Source organism: Melopsittacus undulatus, chromosome 4, assembly GCF_012275295.1.
Source record: "Melopsittacus undulatus isolate bMelUnd1 chromosome 4, bMelUnd1.mat.Z, whole genome shotgun sequence".
NCBI classification, from domain to species: domain Eukaryota; kingdom Metazoa; phylum Chordata; class Aves; order Psittaciformes; family Psittaculidae; genus Melopsittacus; species Melopsittacus undulatus.
Genome location: NC_047530.1, coordinates 78,395,099 through 78,407,680, shown reverse-complemented (window position 1 = coordinate 78,407,680; position 12,582 = coordinate 78,395,099).

The following is a 12,582-nucleotide window of genomic DNA, read 5'->3' as shown; positions in this document are numbered from 1 at the left end:
GGTGGTTTCCTAACCAAGAATATTTTTTAAAGAGTTGAGTAGATAAGTGTTTTGATGAATGGTTAGAGGATTTGATTGTTTAAAAAGTATTTTAAATTAAATTAAACCATGTAGATGCATTACGGCCAGTTTAAATTGCTATTCAGTTGAATTAATACAAACTCTGCTTTTATATTTAAATTTTCTTATCTGAAATATTTATAAATTCTTTTTTTGAATTTAATTACCTGACCTCATTTAATATGCATCAAACACAAATACAGTTTGTAGAAGGTCTTGCTTTTTTAAATGTTTCAAAATCACTGAGAAGTTACTTGTCTTAAACATCTGAGAACATTTGAAGAGGGTGTTTATAGTAGTGTGTGTTGCAAGTAAGAAAGTGCCATCTTGTGGTATTGACTTGTATTTATAAGCAAATAAAATGCTAAAGAGAGTGAGAAAATTGCTTCTGGTATGTTGAATTAAATGTGTGTAAACAACATTCATTATTAGTCTTTGACTGTGTCTGAGATTAGGCTTGGATTTCAAACAATTCTGGCATGTTTTGTGCTGTAGTGATTAGTGAAAGGAATGTCGTAGACAAGTACAAGTTGAGAGAACAGTTGCAGATCTGGAGAAAGCTTGGTCTTATTTTTAGCTCAATGCTGCTGCTTATTCCAATAATGAGAGAGAAGAGGGAAGAGAGAAAGAGGAGGAAAGAAGAGGAGAGGAGAGGAGAGGAGAGAAGAGGAAAGAGAAGAGAAGAGAAGAGAAGAGAAGAGAAGAGAAGAGAAGAGAAGAGAAGAGAAGAGAAGAGAAGAGAAAACCTGTTACCAGCTTAGCATCTATTTGGTCCTTCTCAATCTGCAGTTGCTTGAGAGTGGATCGTCACAACAGAAGGGTATGACTAGGGTATAGGGCAATGCTCGTCTTTTTATGTTGCTATTCACAGCTTTGTAAAGTGGTTTGAATATTACAATTTCATTGAAAAAATTATGGACTTGTAGATCTGTTTCCCTTCCCTGGCCAGCATTTCTTTCACAGCATCAAATCAAGATGATATTGTGTCATCAAAGCAAGGTCAAGAATGCACTTTCCTCTTCTTGCATGAAAAAAAAAGACTGATAGAATTGCAAAGGGAAATCGTCTCATTTAATTATGGCCTTGAATATGTTCTGCTGTCCCTACTTTCTACCTTAGAGCTATATGGTTATGGTATAAGAAGCAAGATCTGGTGTTGCCCAATAACATCAGGGACTAAATAATTTTTTAAGTGATCTGTACTGAACCTTTGAGTAACATGTATAGTGTAAAAGTTACATGGGAAGTAATAATCTAGTGCTGTTAGGAAGAATACTGCCATACTATAATATGTTTTGCCTGCAGTGTACAATGTGAGCAGAATGGTACTATCTGGGTAATGAAGGCATGCGCTTAATTAAGCATACTGTTCAAAATGACATTGAAATGGGAAAGTTGATGTAATAATAACAAAAAATGACAACTGCAACATGTGGTCATTGCCCTCAGCATCAGGATAAATTACAGCCCAAATCATAATGTTCAGCACATGAGGTATGGGCTGTATGGTAAACTGCTTGGGGGAGGCAAGGAGCTCAAAATACAACACTGCAAAGTGTGGTGAGCAGATAGATCTGGGGTTGTGCTTCAGTTTGGTGGTCTTCATGCAGTCTATGTCCCAACTCATTCTATAGCGCCTTCTGGCCAGAGCACCACGGGGCCTCCAGAGGGACTGGCTCTACTCCATACTGGAGCTGGGTACCGTTTGTGAAGCTGCTGGTTTTGCAGGGTGCTGTCTCACAGGGCTAAGGGACAGCTTCTGCTGCAGAACTCTTGCACTTCAATAATATCCTTTAGGGAATCAGTGCACCTGTTCAGCTTTGTAAAATCAAAACAAGGGGAAGGCTCATAAGGCTGCTGTCTGAGACAGCCACTTCTTAGCTGGTGCTTGTATTCATATGTGTCAAAGAGCCTAATTGTGTAGTTTCTTTACTTAAGTGCACTTACATTCATGGCCAGTTTCATCAGGAAATGAAGAAAATATTATCCTTGGGGAAAAAAAAATCCTTCGAGAACTTATTTTTTCAATTAGTCCTGATAAGCATGAAATTATTATTTGGTGCTAACAGCATAGATGATTTCCTGAAAGACTCATGACAGAATCATAGAATCATAGAATGGTTTGGGTTGGAAGGGACATTAAAGATCATCCAGTTCCAACCCCTCTGCCATGAGCAGGGACACCTTCCACTAGACCAGGTTGCTCAAAGCTCTGTCCAGCCTGGCCTTGAACACTGCCAGGGATGGGACAGCCGCAGCTTCTCTGGGCAACCTGTGCCAGTGACTCACAACATTAATGATAAAGAACTTCTTCCTTATATCATAGAATCATAGAATAGTTAGGATTGGAAAGGACCTCAAGATCATCTAGTTCCAACCCCCCTGCCATGGGCAGGGACACCTCACACTAAACATCTAATCCAAATCTCTCCTCTCCTTGTTTAAAGCCATTCCGCATTGTCCTATTCCTACCTGCCCTTGTAAAAAGTCACTCTCCAGATTTGTTGTTGGCCCCTTTAGGTATTGGAAGGCTTTTCTAAGGTCTCCTTGGAGCCGTCTCCTCTCCAAGCTTAACATCTCCCACTCTCTCAGCCTATTTTCATAGGAGAGGTGTTCCAGCCCTCTGATTATGTTTTTTTCTAAATATACAGCTTAATTTGCATTTACTAATGGAAGGGAAAATGTAGTTTAAATATAATTTTGGGTCTTGTTTTCAATTGGGAGGTAGTAATGCAGAAAGAAAATGATCTAATTCAGGAACTTTTGAAAGATGGACCAGGATATCTTAATGTATTAACGTGCCTCAGGACAGATTATGGTTCTGTCTGGTTTAAAATGTAATTTAAATTAATTAACTTCCACATCTTACAGCTGTGATATGCACCTGTCCTGGACAGGAGCTTGATTTATGTTATCTTTATGAAGATGTATCTATGCGCATACTATTAAGCACCATCAATATGCATGTATTACTGGATTCCTGGAGCCACAACCTGACAGGTGACTCTGTTACTGTCATTTAACTGCTGACATGACTTGTGCCACCGGCCCTGCTGTTAAGCTGTTGTGATGTGACATGACCTGACTCATAATGCTTACAATGGGTCATGCCTTCTGTTTCTGTCAGACATGGAAGATAAAGGAAGTTGTATGTAATTTCCTTCTGGTCTTTCTGCATCTGCAGAGAAGGGAATCTCTCTAGGTTGCAGCAGTCACCCCTGCCTGATACAGCTGCACAGATGGGGATGTGGTGTATTAGGGGATTGTTACCAGTCAGGGGAGTTGTACAGTTCTGAGGTTGCCTTAAAGAAGTCTGTCTGACTCCTCAGGATAACTAGGACTAGAAACAGGAGTGCAAAAACCTGAGGAATTCACCTGAACTACCATTAAATAAATGGAATTGCGCAGAGTAATTTCTTGTTCCTACCTGGTAGAGCAAAATGAAAGGAGAGTTGCTGTGAAGTCTGATAGCACAGGACCCCATTGGCCCTTGAACAGGTTATTATTTGGCCATGCTTTGTGATTTGGTTACATTTGGTTACATCTGGGGAGAAAAGACTAGATGAATACTTACAATGGTAATCATGGCCACAGGATGCTTTCTGCATGAATCTTTTGTCCTCCAATCAAATATAGTTTATTCTTATTTTTAAATGTAAACATATGGTAAAATGATCACACATGAAATGTCTGAGAAAATATCCAGAAACCCCATATTTACAACCTTTGGCAATTATACTCATTTACTTTGATTGCATGCTTTGTTACGATAGTGTGTAGAATGGACCGTAGGCAGATATGTGTGTTAAAGCAATTTATGGGATTTCCCCTGTCTGTGAAGAGATGTTTTGATGGAATGAAAAATCAGATTCAGTTTCCTCTGATAAGGAAGAATATTAATTTTCTCCTCTGCTTTATGGAAGTTCAGTTGCATGTTATGAATATTGTGGTTGTTACATGCCAATATGACATTTGGAAAAAAAAACACTTCAAACATAATAACAGTGAAGAATCTTTTAACAGTACATGGATCAAGTGGAGCACCAAGCATTAATTTTACAGATGAGGAAGATGGCAGGGTTCTTTTTTGATGCAGTCTGGCTTATACCTCATGTAGCTTCAAGTACCTTTTCTTGCAGAAGTATCTGAGCACATGAATGCAGCCCAGAAATGGTGTTTCCAGGCTGCTGCTATTGGCCAATAATTACAGCACTGTGCAGCAGTAGAATTGGGCCAAGGAACAATGAGACGTTTCCTCTCTTCATTGCAACTAGCCTTTGGTAACGGTGTTGTGAAACTCGGGGTTAGCAGAAATTACTGTAGTTGGTGTCAGTCCTCTGACACTGCTGTACCATCAATCTAAACTGTATTTGGAGATGGCAAAGGAGGGATTATTTGATCCAAAGTGAGTAAATGATGCCTATTGGCTTCATTTGGATATGAGCAGGTCATTTGGAGGTTATTATCTGTTGCTTCATTGATGTTTTCCACTTTCAAATATGATTTCATCAATCCTGAAACACTTAATGTGGCAAATTAAGTGATTTACTTACACAATCTGGTTCTACCTTCTACAATGCTAGTCAGTTTAGTTCAGTGACTGGATTAGAGAAGAACATCCCATCAATTGATGGGTCAGACTAGTGTACCATTCAAATATACCATGAGAAATGTGGTCTGTGGCTGCTTTTCTGCAACAGAAAGGTTAAGCTTCTTTGCTTGTGTGCACTAAGTAGGCCAATTGTATCCAAAGTTATTAAAGTGGAATAATTGGGGTCTACCTGAGGATGGAAACCCAGGATTGTTTCAGTGATTGGATGCAATAGAGATTTAATCTATCATCTTCCCTGCTTTGAGAAAAAGCAATGCTGAAAGTCCACAGAGATAGTCGATATCAGGTTTTTTTGCTATTTGTAGTGGATGTTTTAAGTCTTTTCCTCTGATGAAACAAAAGCTTTATGCTCAGATAAGCAATCCAAAGCAGGACTTTTAATAAGAGATTTCTCTGTGACAGAAGGGTTTGTTCTTCCAACGTACACAATGTAGAACTTGTGGTGGTTGTAGCCCAGCTGAAGCACCAGTGTACTGTTTGCTTTGAGAGGTGTAAGAAAGGCATTTTCTGGAACCTAGACAGTGTGTCTGAGCCATCTCTCCCAGTGACAGGCATGCTGAGGGACTGCCAGGAAAAGTCACAGCAGAGACAGGTCATACCAGAGCAATTTTCAGTGATCTGTTGTTTTCTCTGATGGCCTCACACCACTTTTTTAACTGGACAAAACATGTCATCTTCTAGTGTCTGACAGTCCTGGAGCAGATAAAAGGGGGTTTTATACCTCAGTCCCAGTCTAGCTCTGGTTTCTACTGCATTAGGCTGTGAATGATAGGCTCAGCAGAGGAGCATCAAAGACATACATCTGTATAAGCTCTACCCTGTGACTGACGGCTGCACTCTGTGGTGGCAGTGATAACAGTCAGGCAGATTTCTCATTGCTGGGAAGCATCAGGAGATTACTGCTTCTCCACTAGAGGCCGGTGGAAAATATCACTTCATGTACTGAATGCAGTCAGCTGATTGAGCCTGTTAAGGACTGAATTGAGATGAAAAGCTGTAATGCAGATGTGTCACATCACAGTTGCCTTGTCCTCTATTCCTTTGTATGATATGGCAGATCCACAGCAATTATTTTTAAATGCAGTCTCTATTACTGCAGAGCGGTAACTTGAAATGTTTACTGTTTTATTTGATTCATTCCTAGTGAGATTTCACTTGATTTGTCATTAAAACCACTGTCCTCTTCAGAGGAAAGAGTATATTTCTACAGACTGCTCTCCAATAATTCTGTGTTTTCCACAGGAGTATGGGGCTGGCATAATTTCCCAGTCTCATTGAGCTTTTTCCACAAAAAAATCTGTGCTGATGAGTCCGTGGGACCAAGGGAAAGGAATACAAATCTGTGCATTGCACTCAGTGGGTTGTAAAGGACAGAAGTGATCGAACTACTATTCCTTTTTCACTCCTGTACATGAGAATGCAACATGAATCATTGTTGAATCTACAGCAAATCTACAATGATGCAATGTGGATCACTGTTGACCAAAAAGAATTCGCTAAAACCACCACCACCAAACGACCACCAACCCTCTTCACTTTGTGAAATTGTGTAGTATTTTTGGTGCACTGGCAGAACATGATTTAGAAATGAAGAGCTGCTCTCTGAGGTGCGTCTGCCAGATCCAGAAAGCTGCCTTTCTCACCTATTCATGGGAAGCTAGGAAGTGGATGCTGGAGGGTAGTAGGGAGGAGGGAAAGCACCAAGTACGGTGAAATGCAATGCAATGAGGAGTGTTGCAGCCCAGAGCATGGATAATGCAGCTTTGGCTGTAGGGCCTGATCCCAGCTGTGGGACTGACTTGAAAATTTTTTGTCCTGTCGTTGTCCTACAGAGAAAAATGTGTTCATTTGTCAAGGCTGAAGAAACGCAAAATACACATGTGCAGCCACACCAGCATTAAGACTCTTTTGGTGGGAGTGTTGGTCTGCTGGAGGGTAGGACGGCTCTGCAGAAGGATCGGGACAGGCTGGATCAATGGGCCAAGGCCAGTTGTATGAGGTTAAACAAAGCTCAGTGCCGGGTCCTGCACTTGGGTCACAACTCCTTCATGAAACACTGCAGGCTTGGGGAAGAGTGGCTGGAAAGCTGCTGGACAGAAAGGACCCCCAGATGGTCAACAGTGGCTGAGCATGAGCCAGCTTGTGCCCAGACAGCCAAGAAGGCCAAGAGCATGCTGGCTGCTATCAGAAACAGTATTGCCAGCAGGCCAGGGAAGTGATCCCCTGTACTGGTGAGGTTGCACCTTGAATACTGTGTTTGGCTTTGGGCCCCTCACTATAAGAAAGATATTGAGGTGCTGGAGCATGTCCAGAGGGTCTGGAGAACAAGTATTATGAGGAGCAGCTGAGGGAACTGGGGTTGTTTAGTCTAGAGAAAAGGAGGCTGAAGGGAGGAGACCTTATTGTTCTGTACAATTACCTGAAAGGAGGTTGTAGTGAGGTGGGGGTTGGTCTCTTTTCCCAAGTAACAAACAATGGGATGAGAGGAAATGACCTCAAGTTGTACCAGGGGAGGTTTAGATTGGATATTAGGAAACATTTCTTCATGGAAGGGGTTGTCAAGCATTGGAACAGGCTGCCCAGGGAAGTGGTGGAGTCACCATACCTGGAGGTATTTAAAATACATGTAGATGTGGCGCTTAGGGCCATGGTTTAGTGGTGGACTTGGCAATGTTAACAGTCGGACTCTTATCTTAGAGGTCTGCTATTCTATTCTGTCCTATCCTATCCCAGTCTAGTCTAGTTCGTGTAATCTTCTTTAAACTTCGGCTGTTGAAGGTTTATTAACCTGGGAAACAGTCCAGCTTTATATATACAAATATATACACAAATTTATATACAAATCCAATAGGTCCATGGGTATGACTGTTCAGGTACTGACAGGACTTTGTCAGAACCTAATTTAAACAGAAAAGAGAAATCTGCTATGTGTCTGGAGATAAACGCCGCTGCCAACGCAGGGGTCAGTAGCTATCGGCGGCAGGCCGGTGATGGCAGCAGTTCTGCCCAGGCCAGCGCTGGGAGCTTTGGAAATCTCCTTATTAAGATGCTGTCAGTGCCTGGAGCTGCTGTTTGGTGCAGTCAAGCATGTCCTGCATTTCACAATTTGCTTAATATTAGATACTTTGTCTAGCCTCTTCTGCTGCTCGCTTTGTGTCTATTAATTATCTTTGATTTTCCTTTGTTTCCTTATCAGCTTTGCTTACTTTTTTTCTGTAAAACTTTAGATCAGCTTTCTAAGGAAAAAAATAAAGTGGAGCTTTTTTCTCCCTTGCTGACACTGAAACAATGAATATGGATCAGAATTTTCATTTCCTTTTTTTACCACATCCATTTGCTTGATAGAACAAGCTTGCCAGTCTAGCTTTACTTTGATAAACCTAATAAGGAAAAAGCACTTTCTACCTCCATATTATTTTATGCCTTGTTTGTGACTTCGGCATCCGTTATACAGGTTTAAAGACAATTTATTCTATATTGCCCTTGAGTCATTGGGAGAGCACTTGTGGGTTTTCTGACATAAAATGTCCCCCTATAACATGATGAATATTAAATAGGTGCTTGCATGAAAATGAAACAGTGTGCTCTGACCTGACAGCTCCATTTATTGCAGCACAGCTGGGAAAGAACCAAAATGTCACATTGTCTGACTGTGGATATGGGGCTCCACTCCTGAATTACTTCATCAAATGACCAGTTTCAGGAATGGACCTAGACACTGATGGGAAATCTCTTCTGCAGAGGGTATGTCCTGCTTTTCTAAGGAGTTCATTTGCTGCCCAGCTGAAAGCAGACCTTGCCTGTAAAATACAGACCCAGTTTCTGCTCCTCTTCTGCTGCTTGAGTGGTGCTGGCCCAGTGTGGCTCTTCTAGCAGGCATAAGGTGAAAAATCTGGGTTAATTTGGGAAGGTGACATATTGCTCTTCATGAGATTCAGTTTTGCTGTTTTGCTGTGACCAGGGATCAAACCCTTGCTGTGCCAGCAGCTCCCCAAATCACTCATTTTATCCATGCAAGCAGAGCAAGGGCTGAACATCACCAGAGAGAATTTGGGAGCACAAAATACCCTGTGGACATCCAGAGGCCATGGCAGGGCAATGCTGGCAGCCACTGAGCCTTGCCGGGAAAGGAGGGAATCTGCTGATGAGCAGAGGAGGAATCTATGGGTTCATGCAAAGTTGCGCTGGCTGCCTCAGCCCCTCTCTGTGGCAATTTGTACAAGGGTGGCTTCAGGTGAGAGATGAGTGATGGTGAGACAGAGGCAGGCAGAGCTGGAGAACATCCCCCACGTTCTCTCCCCTGTGCAGGAGAGCTCAGCTGTCGTGTTGCATGTGTTCCCCTGTGAATTACCCCTTACAGAAAGCAAAGGGGCTGGATGGGATTTTTTTCTACTACTACCAAGGCAACAAGCTCACACTCTGTTACTAGAAAGGAGAATTAGGGGGAGGTGAAATCAATTCCTTTCTCATTCCTGTACTTGGAGGACAGTTCTGGAGGTGTTAACTTCCCTAACCTGTAATGCACTCAATCACTCTTCTCACCCAGAGCTGTCATTGAGGTGTGGACTTTCCCACTCCTTGTGGATAAGTTCAGCTGCTCTCCATGCAGGGAGTGAAGCAGACAAGCTGCCTTGCACACAAGGCAGCACTTCATATTAGTGCTGACCAGAGCACCACCATTTGCATTAAGAAGGTCTCCCAACAGCTTACATCTTTTTTCCCTTCCCAAATATATTTCAAACATTTTTTTTTTAATGTTTGAAAGAACAGTTTTGCCTTCAAGGTTAAACTGGATCAAAATGAATTCATCTGGATGCTCAGCAGCATGGCATGGACTAAAACCAAGGTGCTAATCCATAACTATGGTGCGGAATAGCTAGCTCCAGTACAGCACAGGTTATTCCCACCCACTTCACAGCTGGCTGCATCTCCCCAGTCTCTGCAGGACTCAAGCCAGGAGCTGTGCACCCAAGCACTGATGCTTTGTGTGAGCACTGATTGCGCAGTGTCAGCTCTGAGCTGTATATGAGCAGCTGCACCCCCACAGCCCCAGTTGCACACATTGCTGTGCACAGGCTGAGATCAGATACAGGTCTTCACTGACAGGTTTCTTAAATTTCTTTTTCCTACAACTCTGCTAGTCAATAATTCCAATGTGGATATTTTACATGTGTAACTGTGAGCATACTTTAAAGTGTTTGCAGGATCAGAAGGGAAATGTAAATTGGTTCTTAGCTTTTTGCTCCCTCCTTTAGTTCATGGATAGATTTTGCTGCTCACTTTCCAGATGTACCAACTCACTCTGTTCTCCCTTCCCTGGGTTCTGCTTTTTCCAAAGCCAGATGCAGGTCCAGCCTGAGTGGTGATAAAAGTCATTAAATGACTGAAGATGGTGGTGTTATTTCCAGGGAGAGTGTCATGGTTTGAGTATGTTTTGAGGGTGTTTTTTGTTCAAGGTTTTTTTTTTCCAGCCAGGTGGGAGGGGAGTCCGGGAGGAAGGGGAGACAGGACACCTGACCCAGGCTAGTCAATGAGGTATTCCATACCATAGCACGTGATGCCCAGGATGCATACGGGGAAAGAGAAGGCTGGAGGGGGGGGCTCTGGAGAAAAATGGAGGAGGGAGCACATGGTGCTCAGCCGGGCAGGGTGGAGTGAGTTACGGGTCGGTGGCTGGTGCGGTGTTGTATTCTTTTCACTTGCTGTTTGCTGTATCATTATTATTTGTAGTAGTAAATGGCAGTAGGGGTTTTGTGTTATGCCTTAGCTATTAAACCGTTCTTATCTCAATCCGTGGGGGCTACATTCTTTGGATTCTCCTTCCTAACTCTCCGGGAGTTGGGGGACTTGGTTTAAACCACGACAGAGAGGCAGATATCTGTAGTGGTCTTTCTGTACTACAGGCAGTAATGAAGGCAATGGGGTAGTTTGTGCAATGTGGTGCAGGCTGGATTTATTATTCTTCTTTCTCTAGGTATTTCTCTGGCCAGTGTATTGTATGAATTCATACTGCATTTATTTCTGTTGCATTTAGGAACCAATGGAAAGATGGTTGTGCTGTACAAGTGCCCTTACTGAATCAAACATATTCACTGCTTTACTGTGGGAGAAGTAATTATTTTTAAGGAGTAGAAAAATTACAGTATCTGTACCACCTACAAATACAAAGGTGACAAACAGATTAATTACTGCTTGCTTTAGCAAAAATGGCTGTGTAATGACACAGAACAAACAGCATAAATATGCCCGAGATTATTTTAACTAACATATTTCTCAATTGAAATAAAAAAATGTCCCTGTCTGTATCGTGTAGGGAGGATTCCTGGCTCTCACATAGCAAATGTGACTGCCCCAACCACGTCATCTTGGTCTCCACTGTCCAATGCCTTGCTTGCCTGGCAGTTCTGTATTTTATATTATGGGAATGAAAGAATTTGCAGTATTCTTATGTTCTGCGTTAGTAAATAATTAAACTCTATAAAATTATTAAGCAATAATAGATCTGATAGAGGTAATGTATTAAGATCTAGATGAATGTTAGCCAAAATGGTGTGCATTTAGTATTGCAAAGAAATATGCTACCACAAACCCAGTGTGAATGCAGCAAAGCAAATGAAGATTCATGGTGATTCCCTGCACTGGTCAGGAGTACAAAAAAATGGTGCGGAAATATCCACACTCAATAGAGACACTTCCTATTCCAATTTGTCAAGGCTGTTAGAGGTGATGTTGCAGTTAGGAGCAGCTTTGCTTTGCCTCGAGGCCAGGCTGGACTTCACGCAGTGCCTGTGCGCCTGAGCTTGTTTGTGTGCTGTGATGAATGGCTTGATTTTTATTTTAAATTGGCTTCCCAGATCTTCCAGAGGCCCTTGGAGAAGTTAAACCTTGGCACCACAGCCTGTCTTGTTGCATGGACATGGGACCACTCTGCGGAGGGAAAATCACTGCTGGGGCAGGTGGGAGAGCTGCCTTCTTGGGCTTGCATGCACGGATGCAATGAACAGAACAGGTGATGGAGAAGGGAGCCGACACTGGGTCACTCCAGGCAGCTTTGGAGAAGCCTCTGTCCCTTGGGGAAGTGTATTTAGAGGGGTATCCTCAGGAGCATGCAGCAAAAACAGCGTTGGTCTGACGTGTTACTAAAAAGATGGCAAAGTTCAGCATCTGCAGTGCTACCGATGCTGCTGGTTGTTAACACCTTTTTCAAGCTGCAATTTCTTTCTAAAGCATCAAGCTTGACACATGGCAAAAACAGCCACAGCTGCCTCTGGCAGGTCCAAGGTTGCATTATCCCGGCAGCATTGTGAAGGTAGAATCTGCCCTCCCAGTTTGAGATGTGTTTCCCCTTTAGATTCTGAATTTGGGGTGCATATGAAGACATGGCAAAGGCCAAAATGCAGTATTGTTTCAAGTCTGTATAGCTTATCACCAAACTTAAGGACAGTAGTAAAACAGCTCCCATTTCTTATTACCCCACCTGTAAGCACTTGTAGCAATGTTTTGTAACCTTGCTGTGATGGCAATATATCTTTATCCAGATAAATTGATCCTGAGATACTGGAGTTTGTACCTTGTTTGCTGACGCCTTGCCTGCTGTTTCTATCCTGGCTCTGAGCAGGTACAAATAATGAATTAACTGCTGGATAAGCCCCGTGCTCCCCTGAGCAATTATGCTGGCTTCTGCTATAGCAGACACAATTTGTCCTACAATAAGTACAATTTTCTGAAAAGTTAGTTCTGGTTCAGGCTCTAATCATCAGCATCTGTGTAACGTGAGTATTTTTGGGGGGAGCCAGTTGTGAGTCAAGCTGTTAGATTGGCAGGTGAAAAAGCACGTCTTTGGAGTGCTGTGGTCCTTTTGAGGATGCAGATAAGCTCCCAGCTGTGTGTGGCATTAAGTCAATTACCCG